Raw genomic sequence first — 10,876 nt, forward strand, 5'->3', positions numbered from 1 at the left:
TCCCTGTATTTTGATTATGTGTATACACTCGGTCACTAGGTCAGATTCCTGGCTCTGTCCTTGGTGGTGGAGAGAAGTTGGAGAGGTGTAGAGTACCGAGAGATTGGTGGGTGAAGAAGAAGTACAATTGAGAGCTATTTTTTTTTCCCGACTGAAAACCCTCGAGTTTTGGTGGGAAGGAGAGTTTTAGTTTGAGAGTTGTTTATTTTTGGTCGTTGAAAACCCTTGATAAATATACCCGGTAGGCCGAACGAAGTACAGTATTAACTTCCAAATTAATGGGCTGGAAGAGTAGGAGTGGGGAGTTGTCAATTGACATTCTGGGAGGTAGAATACTACAATTTCTCACTTGATTCCTCTAAGGGCTCTAAGAAATTCTTTATTTTGTCCATCAACTTCTTATAAGTAATGAGGTTCAGATGCTGTCCCAAGAAAAAAAAAATTGTTAGGTAAAAACAATAACAAAATGATTAAGATTAATTTCTTATCAAAAAGAAGAGAAAAAATAGTTACCTCTCTACAAGTGCTCCTATCAACTTCATTAACGTGAGACATTAAGTTTCTGAAACCCTTTACCATTGATGGAATTGAGTTATTATCCCACCTACCACCATAAAATTTGCCCACAAAGAGTTTCTCAACCGGATCAGAAGCTAGCCCCGTTCTAAGATTACGCTTAATCATCGCTAACATGGAGTTCTTCCAACCATCATATACATATACAATTCCGTTGTCGTTAAACCATTCACGTGCAACAATTACATTGTCAGGACTGGTGTTCAAACCATCATTAGAATCTATTAACAATCTCATCATTTTTTTCCAATCCATAAAAAAGAGGATGACCTAAGAGCCCTGTCTTCCCATTTGAATACATAAAATGAAGTTAAACTCTAACACAAGTTGAAAAGTAATATATACAAAACTATGAAGTTAAACTATATAAACAAGTTGATATATAAAAAAAATTAAAATTCAAACCAAAAAATTAAATTTCAAAAAGAATAATGTATACATTAGAATTGTTTGGGAGCCCAAGAGCCGGCACAAGCTCACAATTTCTTCATTTACACAGTTATGTGTATTAAGTACTTGGTTAATGAGCGTCTGAAGTCCCCGTAAATCAGCACCAACACTAACAATATCACACCTCGAAAATCGAAGAGTCGGGAACAAATATTATTTTTCCGATTTTGTCGAAATTCAGAGTGTGACAGCAATCACCACAGTTTTTCCATAGCTCATAAGTCTTAATCTTATGATATAAGGGCTTTCACACACGTTGACGGTAGTATAGTTTCTTAAAGATCTTTATTGATCATCATAATACTTCATACGAGTATTGACAGGAATAAGAATCAGATAGTTAGTGTGACTGACTCGTCCTGTATAATAATGTCCCAGTTGATCTCCTGTTTCGAAGAGGACTTAAATCTAAACACACATATAAATAAGAAAAGAGTTAAAGAAAAAAATACACATACAAACTAATAGTTATTATAATTAGACATGAAAAAGAATTCAACCAATGATAGATCAAACAATATCGTGTTGGCCATTGGACTACTTTTCCTGTCAATTTAAACAGACAAAAAAAAAAAAAAAAAAAAAAAACTGTCAATATATAACTAAGTATAATTATATGTTTGTAATTGCTACAAAACATGTTACTTCATAATGCACAGTCAAAGAATTTGCCTAAAGAGGCTTGGAGTGGTGGTCGGTGGAGAGAAGTTGGAGAGGTGGAGAAAACTGAGAGATTGGTAAGTGAAGAAAAAGCACAATTGAGAGCTATTTTTTTTTCCCGAAAACCTCAAGTTTTGGTGGGTAGGAGAGTTTTAGTTTGAGAGTTTTTTATTTTTGGTCGCTGAAAACCCTTGATATATATACCTGGTGGGCCGAACGAAGTACAATATTAACTTCCAAAATTAATGGGCTGGAAAAGCTGGAGCGGGAGTTTTCAATTGACATTATGGGAGGTAGAATACTACAATTTCTCACTTGATTCCTCTAAGGGCTCTAAGAAATTCTTTATTTTCTCCAACAATTTCTTATAAGTAATGAGGTTCGGATGCTGTCCCAAGAGAAAAAATTTGTTAGGTAAAAACAATAACAAAATGATTAAGATTAATTTCCTATCAAAGATAAGAGAAAAAATAGTTACCTCTCTACCAGTGCTCCTATTAACTTAATTAACGTGAGACATTAAGTTTTTGAAACCCTTGACCACTGATGGAACTGAGTTATTATCCCACTTACCACCATAAAATTTGCCCACAAAGAGTTTCTCAACCGGATCAGAAGCTGGGCCCGTTCTAGGATTACGTTCAATCATAGCTAACATGAAGTTCTTCCAACCATCATATACATTTCCGTTGTCGTTAAACCATTCACGTCCAACAATTACATTGTCAGGACTGGTGTTCCAACCATTATGAGAATCTATTAACAATCTCATCAATTTTTCCCAATCCATAAAAAGAGGATAACCTAAGAGTCTGTCTTCCTGACTTAATACATAAAATGAAGTTAAACTCTAACACAAGTTGAAAAATAATTAATATATACAAAACTATGAAGTTAAACTATATAAACAAGTTGATTATATAAAAAAATTAAAATTCAAAGCAAAAAGTTAAATTTCAAAAAGAATAATGTATGTGTTAGAATTGTTTGGGAGCCTAAAAGCCGGCACAAGCTCGCAATTTCTTCATTTACACAGTTATGTGTATTAAGTACTTGGTTAATGAGCATCTGAAGTCCTCGTAAATCAGCACCAACACTAATAATATCACCTACAAAAAACAGTTTTATTATGTTGTTCGTCAAAAATATTGAAACTCAAAAGAAGTAATAAAAGTTAAAAAATATATATCATTGTGTTCATTGTTTAGATTCATGAATTCTGTGTTAATTAATGAGACTATCTCCACCAGCAAGTACAACAATATTTAAAAACGATATATCTTCATAAGATATGTTTCTTTCGTGCATATGTTGTAAATCGGTTAACATGTTCATTTAAAACATTAATTAAAAAAAATATGGATTAAAATCTGAATAACAAACTATTTAGATATAAGAGACCAAGAATAATTTACCTAATTCATTTAAAAAATAGGAACATTCAAAGTACTAAAATTTATTTAATTACTTTATTAATGTTATGAAGTTTGATGTTATGAATGTTATATTAATTACTTGATGGATGTTATGAATGTTATGAAGTATTTAATGTTATGAAAGTATTAATGTTATGATATAATGGCTTGTTGTATTTAATGTTATGAATGTATTTAATGTTATAAAAATATTAATGTTATGATATAAGGACTTGTTGTATTTAATGTTATGAATGTATGAAAGTATTTAATGTTATGAAGTATTTAATGTTATAAAAGTATTAATGTTATGATATAAGGACGGTTGTATTTAATGTTATGAATGCATGAAAGTATTTAATGTTATAAAAATATTAATGTTATGATATAAAGGCGTGTTGTATATAATGTTATGAAAGTATTAATGTTATGATATAAGGGTTTGTTGTATTTAATGTTACGAATGTATAAAAATATTTAATGTTATGAAATATTTAATGTTATGAAAGTATTTAATGTTATTAATGCATAAAAGTATTTAATGTTATGAATGTTATGATATAAGGGCTTGTTGTATTTAATGTTATGAATGCATGAAAGTATTTAATGTTATAAAAGTATGAATGTTATGATATAAATCTTGTTGTATTTAATGTTATGAATGCATGAAAGTATTTAATATTATGAAAGTATTTATGTTATGAAAGTATTAATGTTATGATATAAGGGCTTGTTGTATTTAATGTTATGAATGTATAAAAGTATTTAATGTTATGAATGTTATGCTATAAGGGCTTGTTGTATTTAATGTTATGAATGCATGAAAGTATTTAATGTTATGATATAAGGGCTTATTGTATTTAATGTTATGAATGTTGCATTAGTTACTTGATGAATGTTATGAAATATGAAGTATTTAATTACATTAATTATGAATGTTATGAATTACATTAACTACTTGATGAATGTTATGAAGTATTTAATTATATTTAATTATAATAATTACTTGATGAATATTATGAAGTATTTAATTATGCGAGAAGCGTCGTTTGCTTGGTAAAAGATTATCCATAGTCGTTTCGAATTCTTCAAGTGCAATCACCACAGTTTCTCCATAGCTCACAAGTTTTAATCTTATGATATAAGGGCTTTCACATGCGTTGAGGGCAGTATAGTTTCTTAAAGCTCTTTGTTGATCATCATAATACTTCATACGAGTATTGACGGGAATAGGAGTAGGATAGTTAGTGTGACTGACTCATCCTGTATAATAATGTCCAAGGTGATCTCCTGTTTCGAAGAGGACTTGGATCTAAACACACATATAAATAAGAAAAGAGTTAAAGAAAAAAAATACACATACAAACTAATAGTTATTATGATTATACATGAAAAAGAATTAAATCAATGATAGATCAAACAATTCCGTGTTAGCCATTGGACTACTTTTCCTGTCAATTTAAACTGTCAAAAAAAAAAAAATTGTCAACAAAAAAAAAACTGTCAATAACTAAGTATAACTAGTAGGAGTAGTAGCTAATCTTGCATGCCTTTGCTGACCTCGGACTTCTCTCTGGCATCATTTTTTACAGTTTCTTCCAAGTGTGCCTAAATATAAAATCGAATCAAATGCCAAATCATGATTTCTAAGATATGAATGCACAACGAGAAATAATAAAACCAAATCAATCAATACCGAATGTATGGCTTCACAAGAGAACACAGATCCCGATAATCACCGCAGCCCACATCATTTAATTTGAGCTCCCATTGATGCAAGTCTTGAGAAATTCTCATAATATAAAGATCATTCTGGCTTAAATGCAGAATAGCAGTAGTGACACTTGTCAAAGTTTCCTGCTGTGTCTACTGATTGTACATCTTTAGAGGTATTTTTCTTCCTAAACATATTTTTTCCTTTATCAAAATCAGTTTCCCTCTTCTGTAGGACTTTCTCAAGTTTTCGAAGATCTTTTTGCCAAAGCCATTTTCTCTCACTTGTTGAATCCGTCCAAGCTTTAAAGATTTTGGCACTGGAAAGCCGACTTGAATAAATCCATTGGAGCATAGCATCACTGCTAGACGTTTCTGTACCTTCCCTGGGACTGTTATATAAATTGGAAATACCCGAAAGTGAGGACACTTCGATATGGAGACATGCTGGTTCATCCTTCAAATCCATCTTCACATTTGATTCAAATCTTGCTGCAAGCAGCTTTGTCCACATTAAATTTTTCCCGAGATATCTCGAGATAATGCTCCATTATCTCCTGCAAATAGTTAAGGATTTCCTTCAGTTGGGGAGTTTCTAGGAGACAAATGCATAGATGGGCTTGGTCCAAGCCAAGTCTCTCAAGTGAAACACAAAGACGGTCGTCTAAAGCGTTAATGGCATACTGGGACACATTACTCATGTGTACTGCCAAAAGAGCTTTATTAGAGAGAGAAGAACCGTGAATGGACTCGAATATGCATAAGGTTCACTTTACGGTCAGAATCATCAGATGTTGGCCACTCCAATGTTATGAAATATTCCCTACCCCACTTCTTAAGGTCATGTGTCTGGCCTACTAACCATTGGCAATGCAATTCAAGCTCTGCCATAGTAGCAGAACTATCTACTGGATTCCACTTTCCTTCCGTAATCATCTCAATCCATTTGCGATTTATGCGACGAGAGCATATAAACCTAGTTTTAGATACTAGAGTCTCGCTGTGTCTTGAATACACATGGTCCAAATATTTTTCAGAATCACAAAATCTTTTACTACAAGCACCACATTCCCAAAATTCCCATTTATTGTAATGTCTAAAATATAGAAGAGCTTTAGATAAAACCTTAAGAAGATTCGAGTCAAGGTCATCAATGCGGACGAACCCTATCTTTCATACCTGTACTTGAAGAATTCCACCAACGAATTACCGATATCATCTTACTGCTCTCTTCAATAAGTTGCTCCAATTCAGTTTTACAACATATAATACTTTTAAGTGAATTATCATTCGGCTCCTGAATTGTTAGTGCCTCTTCACATGTTTTGATTACTTGCAAATGTGATTTCATGTCAAAAGATGTTTGGAAAAGCAACTTCGCTAGAAAACAGTGGTACTCAATAGATTTTGGTTCGAGTTCAACTGCTTTTTTAGCTTCATCAACACTAATAGCAATACTGCTTTCATTATCTAAATTTGATTGTAAAGCGATCTCACCAAACAAACGATGAAGATAGGCAGAGTCTTTAAACCTTTCACAGGATTTTCTAATTAGATTGAAAGCTTTTATGTAGTTACCTTTCCTTGAAGCCGCATTGGCTTTAGCTGCTTCCTTAGAAATCATCTCCACTTTTTTGTTGACACCCATTAAAACAGATGATCTTGAAGAAATAAGAAAGATTTGAGGAGACGGCGAATTTCTTGATCTTTAGAAGTGAGGTTTAGAACGCGATGATGAAGTTTTCGAGAAAATGGTTCTTTCTTGCAATTCTTGAAAAGAAATAAGGAATTTATTTTTATAACCGACTACAATTCCAAACAGAATTGATTAGTTAGCTAATTGCATGGAAGATGTAAGTAGTGACAGTCTAGGGGTGTGCATGGTACCCAATTACCCGAACCAGAACCATTTATAGTAGGTCTGGGTCCTAAAATGTTAGACCTATTTAAAGTGGGTCTTCAAGAACCGACCCGATAAAGAACTGAAATCATTAGAACCGAATAGTAAAAAACCGATGGATACCCGAACCGAACCCGGAACCGATTAGTTTGATTTTGATATATAAAATTTAGTATTATATTACACGAAATAAAGACTAACCCAAACATTATTATTACTAGCCAAATGCATGTGCTCTGCACGTTGGGTAGAAATAAATCGTACCGAAGAGTATGTAAAAAGATCACTTATTAGCACAAAAATGTGAAACGTGAATTCCTTTTCTGTCAGTTTAAACAAATGAACATCGGAGAATATGAATAAGTCCATGGAAGTACTAAAGATGGAGATGGACGATATGGATAGGTAGTAGGCACATTAATTTGAGACATACATAGGCGTGTATCTTGTCTTCAAACTGCAAGAGCCAACAAAGTTGTAGCCGTAATCAGCTTGCCAAATCTCTAAAATGTGATTAGTGTCTGTAATTTCAAGATTTCTCAAATTTCTTGAATCAGCATAACATTTTAAATTTCGCCCAAATCTATTACTAAAACTAACATTAGATACTTCGATCATAGTTAACATAGGACAATAGTGCCTTCTATTCTTTTGACATTTCTAAACAAATCGGTCTATGCAAATCCATTTGGTACTGCTTAATAGAAAGTACAAACAAAGTGGGACATTATTGTTTGGTCATGATCTAATACATTGAAGAATCACTTTGTCGTGCATGGAGTCATGGACACATCCAAAATTAGTTTAAGACAATATTCTCATTAGAGAAATAAGATTTCATTAATAAAAGGAGAAAGATACAAAGTCGAATTGGAGCTCATTTGGGATGGTAATTCCCATAAAAATATGATACATGCGTGTACATACAAACAGAAAGACCAATACAAATTTAAGAGTTTTGCTTGTTATTCTTATTATTAAGCAACTCATTAAGCAAGTAGTTAATGAGCAATGTCGCATTCTAGGCTATTTTCAGCTAACAAATCAGTTAGCTACTTAGATTTTTGATAACTGTAAAATGATTAGTTTACCTACGAAATGAACGATGAATTCAAAACGTAAGTAAACTAAAACTAAACTTTTACTAGATATTTATCAAAGCTTCTACTCTCAATGCGAATTGCACTATGTGGAGTAAGAAGTTCGTTCCACTCCTAGTTCCCTAGCATGGATTGTCTTCTAAGTCTAAGAAATCAGTCCTAAGTCAATGAGAGCTTTACAAAATGTTATGCTAACAAGACGCGTTAATTTAAATAACAAGATATAATATAAACTAAAGTTAATCTATGAAAGCTACGGGAATACGATTGTTTGACTCTAGATAAAGAAATAGAGAGGAATTAAATCCACCTCGAATCCAACTTAATAACCTAGTGTAGATTGTCGTATCTCGATTCTTACGTTTTCACGGCAAGAATTTCGAGTCTAATCCCTAGTGTTCATGGCATTCCTACCGGATACTAACTAGCATGTGAGGTCATCCACCCATTCTCATGGTGAAACACGACCTTCTAGAGTGAAATAGATTCTACAACCAATTCTATACTAACCACTAAGTTTCATCAAGGCTTCATCAACCCCTCTAATGGAGGTTTTAGCCTTGAGTCATCAACCTAACATTTTCCATTGAATCTAAACTAAACATAATGTAAGAAATTGAAATTTACTAATTTAAACAATAATGAAATCTAAATTAATGACTAAAATGAAATAAGAACAAGAATTGAAATTAGATCTAGAAATGGAAATGACAAAATCGAAATTGATAAAAAATACTACTTTATTGATCTAATCAAATGAAGAACAAGATTCAAAGGTTTAATCTACTACAATGAATTGAAACTAATTAAACTAAGTTCTAAAACTAATTAATGGAGGCTAACTAATCTAGGTCTAACTATCTACCTAACCTAACTGCCCACGACTGCCATTAACATGAGTCAAGCTTTTGTTTTTATACATCCGGATCCAAAAATCGTGCATGGGCTTGGAGCCATGTTTTGGGCAGAATAGAAAGCCCAAAACCCAATTCTTCGATCCAAAAGGCCTCTTTGGTCTGCAGTTGGCTTCCACAGACTTTTCGTCCACTTCTGCTCCTCTGATTGGGTCAAGGCTTGGACCATCCAAAGCTCTTTCCGAGTCGGTCGTTTTGACATAAGGTAGGCCTCAATCCGAGGTCCGAGTCCAAAGATATGGCATTCGGAAGTTCTCACGACTTTTGCTCCTTTATCTCGCTAAAGCGGCACATTTAGCGCACATAATGGACTTTGAAGCCTGAAATGCATAAAACACGTAATCAGTATTAACTCTTACTTATTATTCACATAATTGGTCTAACATTATGATTATTAAGGGGTTAAAACTACAGTTTTGGGCTCTTATCAATTTTGCATTCCAATTAACTTTCGCATGCTGAAATATGAAATCGATCATTTTGCATATGTTTTGCACGCGATCACTAATATATTTCATCAGCAATGTATTTCCCTCATTTTTTCTGTTAGTTTCATTCTTTCTGCTTCCACCCACCGCCACCTTAAACCCCTAAATCCCCAAGTCTAGTTTGAGAGAGAAAATGGGATTGGAGCGTTAAATTACACTGTGGAGTACAAAGTGAGGTTAATTTAAGGTGTTTTTGGGTGTCTTGTTAATTTTTTTAGGTTTTGAGGTGGTGGTACAATGGTATGGTGGTTAGGAAGAAGACCACCAAGAAGATGAAGGCGCTAATTAATATGTGTCATTGATTTAGTCAAATCTTAATGGTCCCTATGATGTCACATGTAATTTAGGTTTTAACTTGTGTTTGTTTTAATTTTTGGTTTTTTTTGTCCACGTTGGCAGAAAATATATTGGTGAAGAATTTAAGTGTACAATACATAGGCTGTCCAAATAATTTGACGGCATTCCTTTTGAAACTTGATTGTATTTTTGGAAGATTTTTGGAACAAAATGAAAGTATGTTTCATTTTTAGGTCGTTAACTCTAATAATATTGGAATATTTCATTTTTAGAGCCTTGAAAGATCACTAATAGATAGACTGATTTGATCAAATCGAAACAAAAAACACCCAATAATAAAGCAATAAAAGTGTGCTTGTTACTAAGAATGCTTCGTGAGTTCGTGGAGATTTATGGTGCTACAGTGACTTGTATACCCTTTAGTCCTTTAATTTTTTTTTCTTAAATAGTCTTTAATTTGCTAATTTTGTAATATACAAAATTTCGACCAACCATATTATAGACTTATAGTTCCACTCCACTCTTTTTTTTTTCACTAACATCCATTTCTATTACTGCCATATAAAAGGTTTACAGTTATAGTCTTTGCAACATTTAGGCAGAGCATTCATGTCTCAATACTTGGGAACTGGATTAACTATCAATTTAACCTATGAACTTGGCAAAATATTCCACTTTGCCCCATGAACTTTTTTTAGAGCGAAATAAACCTAATACTTGTCATGAAATTCTACTTTGCCTATGCCAGTAGATTTCGGTCCACGGAATGATGACGTGGTTAATTTATTTCATACGTGTTAACAGAAACAAGTGATTGTGCAAAATGAAACACATCACCGCGTCACTTACGTATCATGTGAGTCTCCAACGGTCTTCTCCTTCTGTAATAAAAGAAAACTAGGGACGTCTTCTTCATTCTCCAAGGCTCATTTTTTTTTTTTCTCTTAAATTTCCATAAGTTTCTCTTCAATCTCTATCATTTCTTTTAGTTGTTTTAAGTCAAATGTCTCAACAGTCAATCAATTCGTGTGGTACTTGTGAGTGTGGAGAACTAGTGTCTCTTAAAACTTCATGGACTTCTATAATCTTTCAACGTCAATGTTCACTTCAAGACCCTAACTTATATAAAACCCCTAACTTGTTCACAAACCCTAAAGTTATAAATTTCGATTACACTTACTTGATTCTCCTACAATGCAAAGTCGAAGCACAATTTTGATCTTTCAATTTCAGTGCAATCTTCCTTTCTCGTTTTCCCTTTTTTTTTGGAATGGGTACCTTTTTTTATGTTTCCCTCTCCTTTGTTATTTTTTGGATTTTTTTTTTTTTTTTTTTTCCATGTATGGGTTGTTTCTGTTTTGTG

This window comes from Coptis chinensis, unplaced genomic scaffold (assembly GCF_015680905.1).
Source record: "Coptis chinensis isolate HL-2020 unplaced genomic scaffold, ASM1568090v1 utg1955_pilon_pilon, whole genome shotgun sequence".
NCBI lineage: Eukaryota > Viridiplantae > Streptophyta > Magnoliopsida > Ranunculales > Ranunculaceae > Coptis > Coptis chinensis.